Genomic DNA, 23,644 nt, shown 5'->3' on the forward strand with positions numbered 1-23,644 from the left:
AGTCACTTCTGTTCATCAGTGAGGATAAATAGGGCCTTTGATTAATATTACATCTAAAGACAGCATCACAGGCAACATAACTCTGCATCGTTGCCCCATTTAGGTATCAGCTTGGAACTAGCACTGAAACCTCAGGAATGCAACCTGAATCTGAAAAACTATGGCTATCAATTGAGCCACAGCTGAGAATGAGAGGTAAGAAACATCTTATGAAAGGAAAAGCTATTAATTTAGTTGCTTGTTGCTATTCGTAGAATACTTCAATATGTCAACTCTAAATGTTACTCCAGTGAGCCTATTATGTATGAATGTTAACCATAGACCCACGTCCTGAAGTCAGGATCTCAATAGTGCTCCATTGGAAGCTGTAAAGCCCAATCATTAACAAGATTTCACTCCGTTATGGTCAGGGAGACAGCCCTGTCCCCAGGGAATTGATAATGAAGCTCAGTATAGCAATAAAATAAAATCACTCTGTGATAATGAGTTTACTTTATGCTGTGCTTGTAACGTGGTTCTGTAAACAACTTGATTATGTTGCCAATTGAAAGCCCTCACATTGTTAGGTATGTTTTTGTGCAAGGAAAAATATATCTGCTTGTGTATTTATTTGGAATAGATTAAAAAAACAAAATGCAAGTCCACAAACTACCTAAAAATGTGGTCCTGATGAAGGGTCTGGGCCCAAACCATTGACTGTTTTCTCTTTTCCATAGATGCTGCCTGACCTGTTGAGTTCCTCCAGCATCAAATGTGTGCTGCTTTGGATTTCCAGAGTAGGAATGCGATGAGGTGGAGGATAAATGCGTGGCTGAGGGATTGGAGCAGGGGGCAGGGATTCAAGTTTTTGGATCATTGGGACCTCTTTTGGCGCAGGTGTGACCTGTACAAAAAGGACGGGTTACACTTAAATCCTAGGGGGACCAATATCCTGGCAGGGAGATTAGCGGGGGCTACTGAGGTGACTTTAAACTAGAATGGTTGGGGGGTGGGAATCAAATTAAAGAGGCTAGGTGTGAGGAGGTTAGTTCACAACAGAGGGATGGGAACCAGTGCAGAGAGACAGAGGGGTGTAAAGTGAGCGTAGAAGCAAAAAGTACAAAGGGGAAAAGTAAAAGTGGCAGGCCAACAAATCCAGGGCAAGCATTAAAAAGGGCTAAGAGAGTTGTAAAAGAGCGCCTGAAGGCTTTATGTGTCAATGCAAGGAGCATTCGTAATAAGGTGGATGAATTGAAAGTGCAGATTGTTATTAATGATTATGATATAGTTGGGATCACAGAGACATGGCTCCAGGGTGACCAGGGATGGGAGCTCAACGTTCAGGGATATTCAATATTCAGGAGGGATAGACATGAAGGAAGGGGAGGTGGGGTGGCGTTGCTGGTTAAAAAAGAGATTAACGCAATAGAAAGGAAGGACATAAGCCGGGAAGATGTGGAATCGATATGGGTAGAGCTGCGTAACACTAAGGGGCAGAAGACGCTGGTGGGAGTTGTGTACAGGCCACCTAACAGTAGTAGTGAGGTCGGAGATGGTATTAAACAGGAAATTAGAAATGTGTGCAATAAAGGAACAGCAGTTATAATGGGTGACTTCAATCTACATGTAGACTGGGTGAACCAAATTGGTAAAGGTGCTGAGGAAGAGGATTTCTTGGAATGTATGCGAGATGGTTTTTTGAACCAACATGTCGAGGAACCGACTAGAGAGCAGGCTATTCTGGACTGGGTTTTGAGCAATGAGGAAGGGTTATTTAGTGATCTTGTTGTGAGAGGCCCCTTGGGTAAGAGTGACCATAATATGGTGGAATTCTTCATTAACATGGAGAGTGACGTAGTTAATTCAGAAACAAAGGTTCTGAACTTAAAGAGGGGTAACTTTGAAGGTATGAGTCGTGAATTAGCTAAGATAGACTGGCAAATGACACTTAAAGGATTGACTGTGGATATGCAATGGCAGGCATTTAAAGGTTGCATGGATGAACTACAACAATTGTTCATCCCAGTTTGGCAAAAGAATAAATCAAGGAAGGTAGTGCACCCGTGGCTGACAAGAGAAATTAGGGATAGTATCAATTCCAAAGAAGTAGCATACAAATTAGCCAGAGAAAGTGGCTCACCTGAGGACTGGGAGAAATTCAGAGTTCAGCAGAGGAGGACAAAGGGCTTAATTAGGAAGGGGAAAAAAGATTATGAGAGAAAACTGGCAGAGAACATAAAAACGGACTGTAAAAGCTTTTATAGATATGTAAAAAGGAAAAGACTGATAAAGACAAATGTAGGTCCCCTGCAAACAGAAACAGGTGAATTGATTATGGGGAGCAAGGACATGGCAGACCAATTGAATAATTACTTTGGTTCTGTCTTCACTAAGGAGGACATAAATAATCTTCCAGAAATAGTAAGGGACAGAGGGTCCAGTGAGATGGAGGAACTGAGCGAAATACATGTTAGTAGGGAAGTGGTGTTAGGTAAATTGAAGGGATTGAAGGCAGATAAATCCCCAGGGCCAGATGGTCTGCATCCCAGAGTGCTTAAGGAAGTAGCCCAAGAAATAGTGGATGCATTAGTGATAATTTTTCAAAACTCGTTAGATTCTGGACTAGTTCCTGAGGATTGGAGGGTGACTAATGTAACCCCACTTTTTAAAAAAGGAGGGAGAGAGAAACCGGGGAATTATAGGCCGGTTAGCCTAATGTCGGTGGTGGGGAAACTGCTGGAGTCAGTTATCAAGGATGTGATAACAGCACATTTGGAAAGCGGTGAAATGATTGGACAAAGTCAGCATGGATTTGTGAAAGGAAAATCATGTCTGACGAATCTCATAGAATTTTTTGAGGATGTAACTAGTAGAGTGGATAGGGGAGAACCAGTGGATGTGGTATATTTGGATTTTCAAAAGGCTTTTGACAAGGTCCCACACAGGAGATTAGTGTGCAAACTTAAAGCACACGGTATTGGGGGTAAGGTATTGGTGTGGGTGGAGAATTGGTTAGCAGACAGGAAGCAAAGAGTGGGAATAAACGGGACCTTTTCAGAATGGCAGGCGGTGACTAGTGGGGTACCGCAAGGCTCAGTGCTGGGACCCCAGTTGTTTACAATATATATTAATGACTTGGATGAGGGAATTAAATGCAGCATCTCCAAGTTTGCGGATGACACGAAGCTGGGTGGCAGTGTTAGCAGTGAGGAGGATGCTAAGAGCATGCAGGGTGACTTGGATAGGTTGGGTGAGTGGGCAAACTCATGGCAGATGCAATTTAATGTGGATAAATGTGAAGTTATCCACTTTGGTGGCAAAAATAGGAAAACAGATTATTATCTGAATGGTGGCCGATTAGGAAAAGGGGAGGTGCAACGAGACCTGGGTGTCATTATACACCAGTCATTGAAAGTGGGCATGCAGGTACAGCAGGCAGTGAAAAAGGCGAACGGTATGCTGGCATTTATAGCGAGAGGATTCGAGTACAGGAGCAGGGAGGTACTACTGCAGTTGTACAAGGCCTTGGTGAGACCACACCTGGAGTATTGTGTGCAGTTTTGGTCCCCTAATCTGAGGAAAGACATCTTTGCCATAGAGGGAGTACAAAGAAGGTTCACCAGATTGATTCCTGGGATGGCAGGTCTTTCATATGAAGAAAGACTGGATGAACTGGGCTTGTACTCGTTGGAATTTAGAAGATTGAGAGGGGATCTGATTGAAACGTATAAGATCCTAAAGGGATTGGACAGGCTAGATGCGGGAAGATTGTTCCCGATGTTGGGGAAGTCCAGAACGAGGGGTCACAGTTTGAGGATAGAGGGGAAGCCTTTTAGGACCGAGATTAGGAAAAACTTCTTCACACAGAGAGTGGTGAATCTGTGGAATTCTCTGCCACAGCAAACTGTTGAGGCCAGTTCATCAGCTATGTTTAAAAGGAAGTTAGATATGGCCCTTGTGGCTACAGGGGTCGGGGGTATGGAGGGAAGGCTGGGTTCTGAGTTGGATGATCAGCCATGATCATAATAAATGGCGGTGCAGGCTCGAAGGGCCGAATGGCCTACTCCTGCACCTATTTTCTATGTTTCTATGTTTCTATCTGCAGATGTTCTCGTGTTTGTCCTAGGTCCCCCCACCCCAATGTCATTAATCAGCTTAATAGGGCTCTCTATAAGGTCCCTGTTAGCTCAGCGATAGCCAGGAGTCACTTTCAATTTACTGCTATAGTGTAAAACTGGTATTGAAGGTTGGATGAACATAATAGAAACCACTTGACTGGCCTCCTCCTCTTGAGATGTATGATGTCAAGGTTTACACTCTCTAGTGATATACTGACAATCATTTCCTTCCAGACACATTCCCACTTCAGTGTGGCATGATCCCAGTGTTTTCACTGCCTAGGCCTGTTGAGGAGGAAGAGATGAGAATACTTTGGGATATTAGAACAAAGGTCATTGAACAATACAGCACAGGAATAGGCCCCTCAGCCCACAATATTGTGCAATTAAACTAGTAACTAAACTCATCCTTTCTGTCTGTACCATGTATGAGACGTAATTCACAGATTTTGTTATGCTTGAAGAAAACTTTTTAAATTTGTTATCAGTGTTTTTGTTAGAGGAGGTTTTCAAAAAAGAAGCAAATTTTAGAGCAGTATCTTATTATAGAATCACCTTCCACCTCGTTGCTCTCTGCCTCCGTTGTAACACTCTGCCAGATGACAGTGTCCCTGTAACGACACTCTGAGAGCACTAAATAATATATATCAGGCTCGTTACACAACAGGAAGCCAGCTAAAAGGATGCATGCACCACTCCACTGCAGGCTGCTAATGAAGAGAGAACAATTCAAGTTACTTCCTCCTTTCCAGTGCCCCATTTTATTTCTTTTAAGTTGAGAAACCAAGTGAGAGTCCAAAGCCAAGAGCATAGAACAGCCTCAGAGTTGACAAGATGACATTGGATTATTTGAACTGTAGATTCCAATCTGAATTCGCCGTCTAAGCAACTGCTTCATAAAGCTTCGAATGAATTGGCGTAATGCCCCAAATGCCATCGTGCTTTCTGAAAGGCTTTTGGAGATGTTTGTGCATGAAAGACTCGGTGGAGGGTGGGGGTGTTGTTTATAGGTTTCATCTAATCTCTTCAACCTTGTTTCCTGAGCAGGAACTGGGGTCAAAAGAGGTCAAAACACAGTGGCCACACACTTCCAGTCTTTCTGTTTTCATTCCTTTCAGGAATAGGACAACCATCATGAAAAACAATCATGAGCAAAAAGCTATATATTGCATGCTGGAGCTATCTATTTGCCCTCTGCCCAAAGGAGCAGATTTCTGGAGGAACCCAACAGGTCAGGCAATGTCTACAGAGGGAAATAGATGAAGAATCTCAACCCAAAACATTGACTATTTCCTTCCACTGATGCTGCCTGCCCCATTGAGTGCCTCCATCATTTTGTTTGTTATTCCAGATTCCAGTACCTGCATTCACTTGTGTCTGGTGATCTGTACCGGTTGGGATGACGAAGGCAGCCAATCAGCCTGGATAAGCATGTGTGCTGGCTTATTTATTGTGCTTAAGCTGCTCATCCATCAGTATCTCCGAGCCACTGGATGGCAGCTCATCACCACCTTAAACAGCAATTAGCAATTATTAATTGACACTGACCTCCCTCACGCTCAGGTGGTTAGGAGAGAAAAAGGTGATTCAGTTCTGTTGTCAGCGTTGCTCTGCTGCTGATCATCAGCATCTGTTTGAACTGAAATTATGAACACAAGAAGCAACTAACTGAACTGCATAAACTATACAACTTAGAACACAGAATATCAGCACTGTACAGGCCCTTTGGCCCATGATGTTGTGCTGACCTTTTTATTCTACTAACCCATCCTGACACACTGTAAACGTCCATTTTTTTAGCATCTATGTGCCTATCCAAAAGGTTCTTAAATGCGCATAAAGTACCCCAGCAGTGTGTTCCACTTACCCACCACTCTGTGTATAAAGAAATTACCTGTGAAAGCCCACTCCAAAAGGATGCACCCTTGTATTAGCCATTCCAACCCTTTAGCTACCCACTCTATCTCTGTCTCTCATCTTGTGCACCTGTATTAGGCCACCTCTCCTCCTCCTTCACTCCAAAGAAAAAAGCCCTAGCTCGCTCAACCCATCTTCGTAAAACATGCTCTTTAGTCCAAGTAGCCTCCTGACTAACCCCCTCTAAAGCTTCCACGTCCTTCTTACGATGAAGTGACCAGAACAAAATTCTAACCAGGGTTTTACAGAGCTGTACCGTTACCTTTGGACCAGCTGCTGGTGTCGTGCATCAACACTGGACTTCAAGGTGGATGGTCCTGAGTTCAAATCAACCCGGGCAGCAGCAGTATCTGCACAACCTGGGCAGCAGTATCTGCACAACTCAGGCAGCAGTATCTGTACAACCCGGGCAGCAGTATCTGCACAACCTGGGCAGCAGCAGTATGTGCACAACCTGGGCAGCAGTATCTGCACAACTCAGGCAGCAGTATCTGCACAACCCGGGCAGCAGTATCTGCACAATCCGGGCAGCAGTATCTGTACAACCCGGGCAGCAGTATCTGCACAACCCGGGCAGCAGCAGTATCTGCACAACCTGGGCAGCAGTATCTGCACAACTCAGGCAGCAGTATCTGCACAACCCGGGCAGCAGTATCTGCACAATCCGGGCAGCAGTATCTGCACAACCCGGGCAGCAGTATCTGCACAACCCGGGCAGCAGTATCTGCACAACCCGGGCAGCAGTATCTGCACAACATGGGCAGCAGTATCTGTACAACCCGGGCAGCAGTATCTGCACAATCCGGGCAGCAGTATCTGTACAACCCGGGCAGCAGTATCTGCACAACCCGGGCAGCAGTATCTGCACAACCCGGGCAGCAGTATCTGCACAACCCGGGCAGCAGTATCTGTACAACCCGGGCAGCAGTATCTGCACAATCCGGGCAGCAGTATCTGTACAACCCGGGCAGCAGTATCTGTACAACCCGGGCAGCAGTATCTGTACAATCCGGGCAGCAGTATCTGCACAACCTGGGCAGCAGTATCTGCACAACCCGCGCAGCAGTATCTGTACAACCCGGGCAGCAGTATCTGCACAATCCGGGCAGCAGTATCTGCACAACCCGGGCAGCAGTATCTGCACAACCCGGGCAGCAGTATCTGTACAACCCGGGCAGCAGTATCTGCACAATCCGGGCAGCAGTATCTGCACAACCCGGGCAGCAGTATCTGCACAATCCGGGCAGCAGTATCTGTACAACCTGGGCAGCAGTATCTGTACAATCCGGGCAGCAGTATCTGCACAACCTGGGCAGCAGTATCTGCACAATCCGGGCAGCAGTATCTGTACAACCCGGGCAGCAGTATCTGTACAATCCGGACAGCAGTATCTGCAGAACACGGGCAGCAGTATCTGCACAACCCGGGCAGCAGTATCTGCACAATCCGGGCAGCAGTATCTGCACAATCCGGGCAGAAGTATCTGCACAACCTGGGCAGCAGTATCTGCACAACCCGGGCAGCAGTATCTGCACAACCCGGGCAGCAGTATCTGCACAACCCGGGCAGCAGTATCTGCACAACCCGGGCAGCAGTATCTGCACAACTCAGGCAGCAGTATCTGCACAACCCGGGCAGCAGTATCTGCACAACTCAGGCAGCAGCAGTATCTGTACAACCCGGGCAGCAGTATCTGCACAATCCGGGCAGCAGTATCTGTACAACCCGGGCAGCAGTATCTGCACAACCCGGGCAGCTGTATCTGCACAACCCGGGCAGCAGTATCTGCACAACCCGGGCAGCAGTATCTGCACAACTCAGGCAGCAGCAGTATCCGTACAACTCGGGCAGCAGTATCTGCACAATCCGGGCAGCAGTATCTGTACAACCCGGGCAGCAGTATCTGCACAATCCGGGCAGCAGTATCTGCACAACCCGGGCAGCAGTATCTGCACAACCCGGGCAGCAGTATCTGCACAACCCAGGCAGCAGTATCTGTACAACCCGGGCAGCAGTATCTGCACAATCCGGGCAGCAGTATCTGTACAACCCGGGCAGCAGTATCTGTACAATCCGGGCAGCAGTATCTGCACAACCTGGGCAGCAGTATCTGCACAACCCGCGCAGCAGTATCTGTACAACCCGGGCAGCAGTATCTGCACAATCCGGGCAGCAGTATCTGCACAACCCGGGCAGCAGTATCTGAACAACCCGGGCAGCAGTATCTGTACAACCCGGGCAGCAGTATCTGCACAATCCGGGCAGCAGTATCTGCACAATCCGGGCAGCAGTATCTGCACAACCCGGGCAGCAGTATCTGCACAATCCGGGCAGCAGTATCTGTACAACCCGGGCAGCAGTATCTGTACAATCCGGGCAGCAGTATCTGCACAACCTGGGCAGCAGTATCTGCACAATCCGGGCAGCAGTATCTGTACAACCCGGGCAGCAGTATCTGTACAATCCGGACAGCAGTATCTGCAGAACACGGGCAGCAGTATCTGCACAACCCGGGCAGCAGTATCTGCACAATCCGGGCAGCAGTATCTGCACAATCCGGGCAGCAGTATCTGCACAACCTGGGCAGCAGTATCTGCACAACCCGGGCAGCAGTATCTGCAAAACCCGGGCAGCAGTATCTGCACAACCCGGGCAGCAGTATCTGCACAACCCGGGCAGCAGTATCTGCACAACTCAGGCAGCAGTATCTGCACAACCCGGGCAGCAGTATCTGCACAACTCAGGCAGCAGCAGTATCTGTACAACCCGGGCAGCAGTATCTGCACAATCCGGGCAGCAGTATCTGTACAACCCGGGCAGCAGTATCTGCACAACCCGGTCAGCTGTATCTGCACAACCCGGGCAGCAGTATCTGCACAACCCGGGCAGCAGTATCTGCACAACTCAGGCAGCAGCAGTATCTGTACAACTCGGGCAGCAGTATCTGCACAATCCGGGCAGCAGTATCTGTACAACCCGGGCAGCAGTATCTGCACAATCTGGGCAGCAGTATCTGCACAACCTGGGCAGCAGTATCTGCACAACCCGGGCAGCAGTATCTGCACAACCCGGGCAGCAGTATCTGCACAACCCGGGCAGCAGATTCTGCACAACCCGGGCAGCACTATCTGCACAATCCAGGCAGCAGTATCTGCACAACCTGGGCAGCAGTATCTGCACAAACCGGCCAGCAGTATCTGTACAACCCGGGCAGCAGTATCTGCACAATCCGGGCAGCAGTATCTGCACAACCCGGGCAGCAGTATCTGCACAATCCGGGCAGCAGTATCTGCACAACCTGGGCAGCAGTATCTGCACAACCCGGGCAGCAGTATCTGCACAACCCGGGCAGCAGATTCTGCACAACCCGGGCAGCACTATCTGCACAATCCAGGCAGCAGTATCTGCACAACCTGGGCAGCAGTATCTGCACAACCTGGGCAGCAATATCTGTACAACTCAGGCAGCAGCAGTATCTGCACAACCCGGGCAGCAGTATCTGCACAACTCGGGCAGCGGTATCTGCACAACCCGGGCAGCAGTATCTGTACAACCCGGGCAGCAGTATCTGCACAAGCTGGGCAGCAGTATCTGCACAAACCGGCCAGCAGTATCTGCACAACCCGCGCAGCAGTATCTGCACAACCCGGCCAGCAGTATCTGCACAAACCGGCCAGCAGTATCTGCACAAACCGGCCAGCAGTATCTGCACAACCCGGGCAGCAGTATCTGCACAATCCGGGCAGCAGTATCTGCACAACCCGGGCAGCAGTATCTGCACAATCCGGGCAGCAGTATCTGCACAAACCGGCCAGCAGTATCTGCACAACCCGGGCAGCAGTATCTGCACAACCCGGGCAGCAGTATCTGTACAACCCGGGCAGCAGTATCTGTACAACCTGGGCAGCAGTAGCTGTACAACCCGGGCAGCAGTATCTGCACAACCCGGGCAGCAGTATCTGTACAACCCAGGCAGCAGTATCTGAACAAACCGGCCAGCAGTATCTGAACAACACAGGCAGCAGTATCTGCACAATCCGGGCAGCAGTATCTGCACAACCCGGGCAGCAGTATCTGCACAACCCGGGCAGCAGTATCTGCACAACCCGGGCAGCAGTATCTGCACAACCCAGGCAGCAGTATCTGTACAACCCGGGCAGCAGTATCTGCACAACCCGGGCAGCAGTATCTGCACAACCCGGGCAGCAGTATCTGCACAACCCGGGCAGCAGTATCTGTACAACCCGGGCAGCAGTATCTGCACAACCCGGGCAGCTGTATCTGCACAACCCGGGCAGCAGTATCTGCACAACCCCGGCAGCAGTATCTGCACAACTCAGGCAGCAGCAGTATCTGTACAACTCGGGCAGCAGTATCTGCACAATCCGGGCAGCAGTATCTGTACAACCCGGGCAGCAGTATCTGCACAATCTGGGCAGCAGTATCTGCACAACCCGGGCAGCAGTATCTGCACAACCCGGGCAGCAGTATCTGCACAACCCGGGCAGCAGTATCTGCAGAACCCGGGCAGCAGATTCTGCACAACCCGGGCAGCACTATCTGCACAACCCAGGCAGCAGTATCTGCACAACCTGGGCAGCAGTATCTGCACAAACCGGCCAGCAGTATCTGTACAACCCGTGCAGCAGTATCTGCTCAATCCGGGCAGCAGTATCTGCACAACCCGGGCAGCAGTATCTGCACAATCCGGGCAGCAGTATCTGCACAACCCGGGCAGCAGTATCTGCACAATCCGGGCAGCCGTATCTGTACAACCCGGGCAGCAGTATCTGCACAACCCGGGCAGCAGTATCTGCACAACCCGGGCAGCAGTATCTGTACAACCCGGGCAGCAGTATCTGCACAACCCGGGCAGCAGTATCTGCACAACCCGGGCAGCAGTATCTGCACAACCCGGGCAGCAGTATCTGTACAACCCGGGCAGCAGTATCTGCACAACCCGGGCAGCAGTATCTGCACAACCCGGGCAGCAGTATCTGCACAACCCGGGCCGCAGTACAACCCGGGCAGCAGTATCTGCACAACCCGGGCCGCAGTATCTGTACAACCCGGGCAGCAGTATCTGCACAACCCGGGCAGCAGTATCTGCACAACCCGGGCAGCAGTATCTGCACAACCCGGGCAGCAGTATCTGCACAACCCGGGCAGCTGTATCTGCACAACCCGGGCAGCAGTATCTGCACAACCCCGGCAGCAGTATCTGCACAACTCAGGCAGCAGCAGTATCTGTACAACTCGGGCAGCAGTATCTGCACAATCCGGGCAGCAGTATCTGTACAACCCGGGCAGCAGTATCTGCACAATCTGGGCAGCAGTATCTGCACAACCTGTGCAGCAGTATCTGCACAACCCGGGCAGCAGTATCTGCACAACCCGGGCAGCAGTATCTGCAGAACCCGGGCAGCAGTATCTGCACAACCCGGGCAGCACTATCTGCACAACCCAGGCAGCAGTATCTGCACAACCTGGGCAGCAGTATCTGCACAAACCGGCCAGCAGTATCTGTACAACCCGGGCAGCAGTATCTGCTCAATCCGGGCAGCAGTATCTGCACAACCCGGGCAGCAGTATCTGCACAATCCGGGCAGCAGTATCTGCACAACCCGGGCAGCAGTATCTGCACAATCCGGGCAGCCGTATCTGTACAACCCGGGCAGCAGTATCTGCACAACCCGGGCAGCAGTATCTGCACAACCCGGGCAGCAGTATCTGAACAACCCGGGCAGCAGTATCTGCACAACCCGGGCAGCAGTATCTGCACAACCCGGGCAGCAGTATCTGCACAACCCGGGCAGCAGTATCTGCACAACCCGGGCAGCAGTATCTGTACAACCCGGGCAGCAGTATCTGCACAATCCGGGCAGCAGTATCTGCACAACCCGGGCAGCAGTATCTGTACAATCCGGGCAGCAGTATCTGTACAACCCGGGCAGCAGTATCTGCACAACCTGGGCAGCAGTATCTGCACAAACCGGCCAGCAGTATCTGCACAACCCGGGCAGCAGTATCTGCACAACCCGGGCAGCAGTATCTGCACAATCCGGGCAGCAGTATCTGCACAACCCAGGCAGCAGTATCTGCGCAACCCGGGCAGCAGTATCTGTACAACCCAGGCAGCAGTATCTGTACAACCCGGGCAGCAGTATCTGCACAACCTGGGCAGCAGTATCTGCACAACCCGGGCAGCAGTATCTGCACAACCCGGGCAGCAGTATCTGCACAACTCAGGCAGCAGCAGTATCTGTACAACCCGGGCAGCAGTATCTGCACAACCCGGGCAGCAGTATCTGCACAACCCAGGCAGCAGTATCTGCACAAGCTCGGTGACTTCTTTCCCATAACAGTGTGACTAGAGCTATACACAGTACCCCAAGTGTGGCCGACAAAAGAAGGCCCGAATCCTAAACTCAATGCCCTGAATGATGAAAGCCAACATGCCAAACACTTCCTTAGCAAGCAAACCCTTGAAACATTTTAATTCCACATCCCATTCCCATTCTGACATGTCTATCCACGGCCTCCTCTACTATAAAGATGAAGCCACACTCAGGTTGGAGGAACAACACCTTATATTCCGTCTGGGTAGCCTCCAATCTGATGGCATGAACATTGACTTCTCAAACTTCTGCTAATGCCCTACCTCCCCCTCGTACCCCATCCATTATTTATTTATATACACACGTTCTTTTTCTTTTTCTCTCTCTCCTTTTTCTCCCTCTGTCCCTCTCACTATACCCCTTGCCCATCCTCCGGGTTTTCCTCCCCTCCCCCTTTTCCTTCTCCCTGGGCCTCCTGTCCCATGATCTTTTCATATCCCTTTTGCCAATCAACTGTCCAGCTCTTGGTTCCATCCCTCCCGCTCCTGTCTTCTCCTAACAACACACATCAAAGTTGCTGGTGAATGCAGCAGGCCAGGCAGCATCTCTAGGAAGAGTTACAGTCAATGTTTCAGGCCGAGACCCTTCATCAGGACTAACGGAGGAGAGGATTTAAACTTCTTCGATGTAGGCATCACCTCAATCCTGACAAAGGGTCTCGGTCTGAAACGTTGACTGTACCTCTTCCTAGAGATGCAGCCTGGCCTGCTGCATTCACCAGCAACTTTGATGTGTGTTGCTTGAATTTCCAGATCTGCAGAATTCCTCGCGTTTGCATTTTTAAACCCATCTTCCTTGTATCTCTAGAATGCTTAAAGATAGACTCTTGAACTTCTTCGCTCCAAATTTACCTTGCTGTGGCCCTCGCACTTTATTTATCTAGTTCAGGGGTTCCCAAACTTTTTTTATGCCATGGAACCCTAACATTAACTAAGGGGTTGGTGCACCTCAGGTTGGAACCCCTGATCTAGATGAATTGCACTTTCTCTGTAACTACAACCTCTCATGGTCCCATGTTCTGCTTTCTCCTGTTATTTTACGACCTCAGTGTACTCATGTATGGAATGATCTGTCTAGAGGACATACAAACAAAAACTTCTCACTGTTTCTTGGTTTATGACAATAATAGTTACCAATTACCAACAGATGTGGCCTGTGTACGCATCTTGCAGGGATATGGAACTACAAGGTACAGTACATACTCTATCTGAATGCTTGTAGTGCAAACACTGCATATCAACAATGAAAACTCAGGAAGTGGATGTGAATGTTAAATGTGCTGAGCTCATTGTTGTACACTCTCACACGACCACACAGCTAACACCCAAGTAATCGCATTGAGAGAGGAGATAGAAGAGCTCAAGGCCTGGTGTCAGGCTAATAACCTCTTCCTCAATGTCAACAAGACAAAGGAGATGGTTTTCAAATACAGGAGAACTCCCGCCACTCACAGCCCTTTTTCCATTGGCAGAACAGCAATGGAAACAGCAAGTACTTTCATACTCCTGAGAGTGTTTATCTGACACAACCTCTCATGGTCCCGGAACACATCCTACACAGTCAAGAAAGCTCACCAACACCTCTGTTTTCTGAGGAGGCTGAAGAGAGCTGTACTATGCACATCAATACTCAGGACCTTCTACAGATGCGCAGTAAAGAGCATCCTAATACGCTACATCACCTCGGGGTACGGAAACTGCACTGCAGTGAACAGGAAGGCGTTACAACAGGTAGTCAAAACTGCCCATGCATCATTGGCACAAGCCCAACCCATCACATCCCCACCACCACTACTTCATCATTTCCTGACAGTCACCTCATGTACAGACACTCCCAAACCTAGCATCACTTTATGTACAAATAATCAATGTAAATAAACTATTTTATGCATTTATATTTATCATCGTTTTTTATTATTGTGTTCTTTATCTTAGTGTGTTTTTTTTATATGCTACATCAGATCCAGAACAATTAGTTTGTTCTCCTTTGTATTTTTGGACTGGAAATGACACTAAACAATCCCGAAACTGGAGAAGGCACGCCCTTGTTTAGTCTAAGCTCGTCATTTAGGAACCAACTGAGGTGAAAGTCCTGGGTAGGAACACAAGACACTGCAGATAGTGGAATCTAGAGCCAAAGGATAAACCGTTGGAAGAACTCAGCAGGTGAAGCAATATCTGTGGGGTGGGCGGGGGTGGGGAACAAATGTTAAATGTTTCCAGTCACAACCCCGCATCAGGAGTGTAGAGGGAAGGTAGCTTGTGAAAAAAGAGTTGAAAGGGAGGGTTGAGACAGTGTCTGGTAGGCGATAGGTGGAACCAGGTAAGTTGGAGGATGGTGGGCCAGTGGAAACAAATGAGATGGGTAGGGAGTTTTGATACTGAGATTGGAAGGTGTTAGGTGGAAACAGAGAAGGGAAGAATGATGGTTAGATAGAAACTAATAACACCTCATGCATCTTTCAAAATTTGATCTACTTGTACCACCAGTTCTCTGGACTGCAGTGCCCAGCACCTAGAAGTCATATCAGCAACTCTGGACATAAGCTGGGAAGATGTGGAATCGATATGGGTAGAGCTGCGTAACACCAAGGGGCAGAAGACGCTGGTGGGAGTTGTGTACAGGCCACCTAACAGTAGTAGTGAGGTCGGAGATGGTATTAAACAGGAAATTAGAAATGTGTGCAATAAAGGAACAGCAGTTATAATGGGTGACTTCAATCTACATGTAGACTGGGTGAACCAAATTGGTAAAGGTGCTGAGGAAGAGGATTTCTTGGAATGTATGCAGGATGGTTTTTTGAACCAACATGTCGAGGAACCAACTGGAGAGCAGGCTATTCTGGACTGGGTTTTGAGCAATGAGGAAGGGTTAATTAGCAATCTTGTCGTGAGAGGCCCCTTGGGTAAGAGTGACCATAATATGGTGGAATTCTTCATTAAGATGGAGAGTGCCATAGTTAATTCAGAAACAAAGGTTCTGAACTTAAAGAGGGGTAACTTTGAAGGTATGAGACGTGAATTAGCTAAGATAAACTGGCAAATGACACTTAAAGGATTGACGGTGGATATGCAATGGCAACCATTTAAAGGTTGCATGGATGAACTACAAAAATTATTCATCCCAGTTTGACAAAAGAATAAATCAAGGAAGGTAGTGCACCCATGGCTGACAAGAGAAATTAGGGATAGTATCAATTCCAAAGAAGAAGCATACAAATTAGCCAGAGAAAGTGGCTCACCTGAGGACTGGGAGAAATTCAGAGTTCAGCAGAGGAGGACAAAGGGCTTAATTAGGATGGGGAAAAAAGATTATGAGAGAAAACTGGCAGGGAACATAAAAACGGACTGTAAAAGCTTTTATAGATATGTAAAAAGGAAAAGACTGGTAAAGACAAATGTAGGTCCCCTGCTGACAGAAACAGGTGAATTGATTATGGGGAGCAAGGACATGGCAGACCAATTGAATAATTACTTTGGTTCTGTCTTCACTAAGGAGGACATAAATAATCTTCCAGAAATAGTAAGGGACAGAGGGTCCAGTGAGATGGAGGAACTGAGCGAAATACATGTTAGTAGGGAAGTGGTGTTAGGTAAATTGAAGGGATTGAAGGCAGATAAATCCCCAGGGCCAGATGGTCTGCATCCTAGAGTGCTTAAAGAAGTAGCCCAAGAAATAGTGGATGCATTAGTGATAATTTTTCAAAACTCGTTAGATTCTGGACTAGTTCATGAGGATTGGAGGGTGGCTAATGTAACCCCACTTTTTAAAAAAGGAGGGAGAGAGAAACCGGGGAATTATAGACCGGTTAGCCTAACGTCGGTGGTGGGGAAACTGCTGGAGTCAGTTATCAAGGATGTGATAACAGCACATTTGGAGAGCGGTGAAATGATCGGACAAAGTCAGCATGGATTTGTGAAAGGAAAATCATGTCTGACGAATCTCATAGAATTTTTTGAGGATGTAACTAGTAGAGTAGATAGGGGAGAACCAGTGGATGTGGTATATTTGGATTTTCAAAAGGCTTTTGACAAGGTCCCACAAAGGAGATTAGTGTGCAAACTTAAAGCACATGGTATTGGGGGTAAGGTATTGGTGTGGGTGGAGAATTGGTTAGCAGACAGGAAGCAAAGAGTGGGAATAAACGGGACCTTTTCAGAATGGCAGGCGGTGACTAGTGGGGTACCGCAAGGCTCAGTGCTGGGACCCCAGTTGTTTACAATATATATTAATGACTTGGATGAGGGAATTAAATGCAGCATCTCCAAGTTTGCGGATGACACGAAGCTGGGTGGCAGTGTTAGCAGTGAGGAGGATGCTAAGAGGATGCAGGGTGACTTGGATAGGTTGGGTGAGTGGGCAAATTCATGGCAGATGCAATTTAATGTGGATAAATGTGAAGTTATCCACTTTGGTGGCAAAAATAGGAAAACAGATTATTATCTGAATCGTGGCCGATTAGGAAAAGGGGAGGTGCAATGAGACCTGGGTGTCATTATACACCAGTCATTGAAAGTGGGCATGCAGGTACAGCAGGCAGTGAAAAAGGCGAATGGTATGCTGGCATTTATAGCAAGAGGATTCGAGTACAGGAGCAGGGAGGTACTACTGCAGTTGTACAAGGCCTTGGTGAGACCACACCTGGAGTATTGTGTGCAGTTTTGGTCCCCTAATCCGAGGAAAGACATCTTTGCCATAGAGGGAGTACAAAGAAGGTTCACCAGATTGATTCCTGGGATGGCAGGACTTTCATATGAAGAAAGACTGGATGAACTGGGCTTGTACTCGTTGGAATTTAGAAGATTGAGGGGGGATCTGATTGAAACATATAAGATCCTAAAGGGATTGGACAGGCTAGATGCAGGAAGATTGTTCCCGATGTTGGGGAAGTCCAGAACGAGGGGCCACAGTTTGAGGATAGAGGGGAAGCCTTTTAGGACCGAGATTAGGAAAAACTTCTTCACACAGAGAGTGGTGAATCTGTGGAATTCTCTGCCACAGGAAACAGTTGAGGCCAGTTCATTGGCTATATTTAAGAGGGAGTTAGATATGGCCCTTGTGGCTACGGGGGTCAGGGGGTGTGGAGGGAAGGCTGGGGTGGGGTTCTGAGTTGGATGATCAGCCATGATCATAATAAATGGCGGTGCAGGCTCGAAGGGCCGAATGGCCTACTCCTGCACCTATTTTCTATGTTTCTATGTTTCTATGTTTCACTGTTAAGGAGGAGATATTAACATTTCAGTGTTTCTCTACAAGTTATGGTCCATGTTGATCTGGAAATAGACCACTGTTCGTTCACTGTAGCTGGCTGCTCCCCTCTACAGAGCGCACAGTCTCAGATAAGCAGCCAACAGAATCAAAGGCACTACCCGCCCCGGACATTCTCTCTTTTTGCCCCTCTCCCCTCGGGCAGAAGATGCGAAAGCCTAAAACACATGGAAGTTCTAGGACAGCCTCTGTCCCACCGCTATTAGACTCTTCAGTGGACCTCTCGTATAATAAAGATAAGCTCTTGAACTCTCTGTCTACTTTCTCCTCGCCCTTCCACATTGTTTGTCGACTTGAACTACACTTTTCCTGCAAATGTTACACTGTATTCTATAGTTTGTTATTGCTTTTCCTTTTGTAGTACCGTAATGTAGCTACGCTCACTGGCTACTTTATTAGATACCTTCTGTACCTAATAAAGTGGTCACTGAGTGTATGTTTGTGGTCTTCTGTCGCTATAGCCCGACCACTTCAAAGTTCAATGTGCTGTGCATTCAGAGCTGTTCTTCTGCGCACCACTTATTTGCTGTCACCTTCCTGTCAGCATAAACCAGTCTGGTCATTGTCCTCTGACCTCTTTCATTAACAAGGCATTTTCACCCACAGAACTGCTGCTCACTGGATGTTTCTTTTTTGCTTAGGCACTGTTCTTTGTAAACTTTAGAGACTGTTGTGTGCATGAAAATCCCAGGAGATCAATAGTTTCTGAGATACTCAAACTACCCCATCTGGCACCAACAATCATTCCATAATCAGAGTCACTTAGATCACATTTTTACTGCATTCTGATGTTTGATTGGATTGAACAACAATTGAACCTCTTGACCATGTCTGCACAGTTTCTGCATTGAGTTAATCAGCCAACTGATTGGCTGATTAGGTATTTGCATTAATGAGCAAGTGTATGGGTGTACCTAATAAAGTGGCCATTGAGTACGTGTATGGAGTGGTTTGTCTGGATGGCATGCAAACAAAACTTTTCACAACCGCAGTACATGTGACAATAATAAACCAACTACAAACTACCAGGGAGATTAAATTCTCCAGAGGGACTGCAGCAGTTCAAGAAGCAATCTTGTCAACACCTACTCAAGGACAATGAGGGATGAATATTAAAATCCTGGCGTTCATAGTTTAGTCTATACTTCACATCACAATAAACCAAACTCAATGCTTACTGTATACCTGGAACCCATTCATTGTACTTACACCTTTATGAAAGGCTAATGATAATTTATCCTCATTGCTTTTTACAACCCACGCTCTAAAGCAGTATTTTAGTGAGTGCACGCATTCACTCTACTTGGCCCACACTGGAGAACAAAGCGATTAATATTCCCAATTCATTGCACTCACATGCTCATACCTACCCACTCACACTCATAAGACCTTGTGTCATTTCACATAAATTACATCACTCTAGTGTGGGTATGCTTCACAAATCAATGTCTTATTGCATCCAATTTGATTGTACTCCCACAATCAGTTCACAAATTCATGATCTTCAAAGTAAATGGAAGGCACCAGTGACCCCTGTTTCCATCCAGGGGGTCAGTGTGGACATGGTGGAGGATTACAAATACCTGGGAATATGAATTGACAATAATCTGGACTGGTCAAAGACCACTGAAGCTGTTTACAAGAAGGGTCAGAGCCATCTCTATTTCCTGAGGAGACTGAGGTCCTTTAACATCTGTCGGACGATGCTGAGGATGTTCTAGGAGTCTGTGGTGGCCAGTGCTATCACGTTTGCTGTTGTGTGCTGGGGCAGCAGGCTGAGGGTAGCAGACACCAACAGAATCAACAAACTCATTCGTAAGGCCAGTGATGTTGTGGGGATGGAACTGGACTCTCTGACGGTGGTGTCTGAAAAGAGGATGCTGTTCAAGTTGCATGCCATCTTGGACAATGTCTCCCATTCACTACATAATGTACTGGTCGGGCACAGGAGTACATTCAGCCAGAGACTTATTCCACCGAGATGCAACACTGAGCGTCATAGGAAGTCATTTCTGCCTGTGGCCATCAAACTTTACAACTCTTCCCTTGGAGGGTCAGACACCCTGAGCCAATAGGTTGGTCCTGGACTTATTTCCATCTGGCATAATTTACATATTTTATTTAATTATTTATGGTTTTATATTGCTATATTTATACTCTCTTCTTGGTCGGTGCAACTGTAATGAAACTCAATTTCCCTCGGGATCAATAAAGTGTGTCTATCTATCTATCTACCTAAAGATGTCCATCTGCCTGCCTGCTCTTTTTATCTTGCAGCAATAAAAAAAGGGGGGGCGGGGGGTGCGAGGCTCAGTTATAAATGATGTATAATGATACCAGTTATAATTGGGCCTCCATCAAAAGTAAGTGGAGCAGTCAGAAAAATATAACATGGGCAAAGAGTTACCACAATAGAAGAGCTGATGCAAGTGGATTAGGTGAGTTATGTTTTCTTGGAGACAAGTTATCATAGTTTTCGTGATGGTGCTAGTAATCTTGGTTATCTTCAGCTACACCAGAAAGTATGAGAAATATTTGTACCAACATTTCTAATGCAGGAAAATAGTGAAAAACTCTATTATGCATACATAGTGTTCTCTGGAAGACCCAGACATTTTAAATATACTACAGATTGATTTTCTTTGGCTTTAGTAATGGGAGATATTGGTTTGAGTTTCTAGGAAGGTTCAATTCTACTGAAATTTCTCATCACAGGTATCAGTAAAAAGTGAACTGCTCCAAAAACTAACTTACTCTGAACCTTAGTCTGTGTACCTTAAGGTTACTTAAGGTTGTTACAGCCAGGTGTGGTAATGGGGACAAGCTCCCACTACCTAGTAAATACTCCCAATGGCGTGCACCTCAAATAGCCTCTGGCCAGCTCCTGATGTCACGCGTGGCTTAGCTACCAAGCCCAGCATAGCTATTTCTACTGACAGGAGAAAAGCAGGTTACTGGCACCTTAAAACCAGTTGCTTCGGGTAGACGGGGCTTGTTAGCCATGGTTGGCCTCTCATCTAGAAGGAAAACTCTGATCTCAAACCTCCGCTGCCTTGCTGCTATACACTCATGGGGAAGGTTTTGGGAGTAAACCCCAAGGGGAAAAAAATTCCAGAGCTGGAGTCCCTACGTCCCAAAGTAAACTACATTGAGTTCAGTGTTGAGTGGCAACTCCTGCGATGCTGCTGGTACCAAACTGTATCAGTCTCTACCGTTCGTTTGGGTTCATCAGATGCGTGGAAAGAGGGAGCTTGCTACGTGGGCAACAGCTTGCTCTCCATATCGTACTGTGTATTTAGACAGCTAGGAAGCAATATCCATGGTCAACCCTGACCGATGGAGGCCCTCATCTCATAAAGTCTGCGTGTCTTCAGCTGTTTAATCAGTGGACTTCCCTCCATCACGTGCTTGGAATAGATGCAGGTCGTTCAACTCCATTCGCAACTCAGCCTCACCTCCACTGAAGACACGAGAGACTGCAGATGCTGGAATGTGGAGCAACTAACAATCTGCTGGAGGAACTCAAGGGGTCAAGCAGCATCTTTGGTGAGAAATAGATGGTTCTTCCAGTGTCCCTTAGAATTCATCCATTCAGTACAATCATGGCTGTTCAAGTCCCTGTCCCTTCTTATCCCTCCACCCAAATCTCAAAGTCAAAATATGTCTCTCTGCACAAATACCTGTATGTACAGGTGCAATATAAAACTTATTTGTAGCAGCATCACAGGCCCATGGCATCAGAATCAGAGACTTGATCTTACCAATTACTTGAACTGTATCTAACTCCTTCCTGTATATACTGAACAATTTAGTCCCAATGGTTCTGTGGCAGAGAATGCCACAGAATGCCACATGCCCGGTGAAAAAAGGCAAATGCTGAAAAGGCTCAAGAACATTTTCTTCCCCCCACTGTTGTCAGACTCCAACACCAATCACCTCTTTCACAGTTTGGAGGACAAAGAAAGATTGAAGATAGGAGAAGGAAACAAAAATAAACTTGCTGGAAGAGCGTGGAAATCTGAAAGAATGGAAATAAAACAGAATGTTGGAAAAGCCCAGTAGGTTCAGGCAGCACCTGTGGAAAAAGGGCTGGGATTGAAAAACTTAAATATTGGAAATCTGATGTAAAACTAGACAGAAAATACTGTAAAATCGTGACGAGTCTCGATTGATGACAATGACTGTCCATTTCCGTCCATTGATGCAACTTGACCTGTTGTGTTACTCCAGCTATTCGTGTGTTGCTCCAGATTTCCAGCATCCAGCATCTCTTATGTCTCCAAATGCCGGAAACACTTAAATGTTCAGACAGTATCTGTGCAGAGGAAGTTAGATAAAATATTCTATAAACTGTAGGATACCAGGTGCAGAAAGATTGAGAGGAATAACTACAGAAATCAATACAAGCTGGTAAAGAGGATAGAACATATTCAAAGTAAATAGAATATTTACCTGTACTTAGTGGAGGTTGAAATAAAATTTGATGGAAGCAGACTTTGTTATGTGTTAAAAGCTGGCTTCAACATGACGTCATGCTCAAGCTGGACACTGTACCTCAGGAAAATATTAGCCTGAGAGAGAAATCAGCAAAAGCTCACCAGGGCTGAAAGGGTTAAGTTTTGAGGAGAAATTGCATAGACTGCTCTAGGTTTGTGATCCCATGAGTATGGCTGATTAAGGAGATATTTAAAATGATTAAAGCATTTGCTACAGTAGATAGCAGGAAACTATTTCCTCTGGAAGGAATGCCCAAAACTTGGGAATGCAAAATTAGAACTCGGCTGAACAGAACAGATATTAGGAAGCACTTGCTCACACAAAGGTTGGTCGAAATCAGGAACACGCTCCTTTATGAACAGTTGTGACTTGAGGTCAACTTACTATTCTAAAAATGAGATTGACAGACATTTATTAAGGAAGAAAGAATCAAGTTGGACAAAATGCTTAGAAGTCCAAATCCGCCTTAATAAAAGTAAATGGCTTTAGGTTTGACTAACTCTATTTTGTTCTCAGGTTCCTAAGAATATGTCTAAATATTAAACAACTTTTAAAGTTCACTGAGTATTATAACTCACAAAATTAGTTTATGGTAAACATCATAGTTCATTCAATGCCAAGGACCATTATACAAAGTAAATGTAAATATACTATACCAAGCACTTAAGAAAAAAGTAAACTTCCATTATACAGCCTTACTGCACCCTAATCACTTACCAACATCTACATTAAATTGCTTACACTATTAATTTACCAACAGTTAAAGTTTGTCAATTCTATGATTATTATTGGCCAATCATTGATGCCAGGTATTCTTTCAGGGTGGCTGTGAAGCTTTGACTCCAATAGATATTTCCTTAGGTTATTCAGGCCTTTAACTCAGATAATGTCCATGCAAGCAAATTTCTGCTGACCCTTCCTCATCTCATCTTGTTGACCACATTGTTCATTTTTTTAGTGTTACCACGTTAGATTCAACAAGACAAATGGTGTAATCTGTTTTCAACACTTCTGGTGAAGGTAACAAGATTAAATAGGATAATGAACGTGTAATTCCACTTGATTGTGGTAAATGGTTTGGCAAGGTCGCAGTTAAGAGACTGATTTAAAAGATTAGGGTCCTTGGAATCCAAGGAAGTTTGCAAAATAGATCCGAAGTTACCTTGGCAATAGGAGAGTGAGAGGCTGGTTCTGTTATTGGATGTCTGTGGCTAGTGGTATCTGTCACATGGGTTCACTCTCAACAACAATAATTGATTAGGAACAAAAGGAATCTGCATCAACTTTTATTGGTTTAGTTAAAAACAAGCATGCAAGTCACACAAAATTAAATAGTTCAATGGTTCCATTTAATATCAGAGAATGTATACAATATACAACCTGAAATTCTTGATCTTCACAGATGTTCATGTAAACAGAAGAGTACCCCAAAGAATGACAGTAAAAACATTAGAACCCCAAAGCCTC

This window comes from Mobula hypostoma, chromosome 7 (assembly GCF_963921235.1).
Source record: "Mobula hypostoma chromosome 7, sMobHyp1.1, whole genome shotgun sequence".
NCBI lineage: Eukaryota > Metazoa > Chordata > Chondrichthyes > Myliobatiformes > Myliobatidae > Mobula > Mobula hypostoma.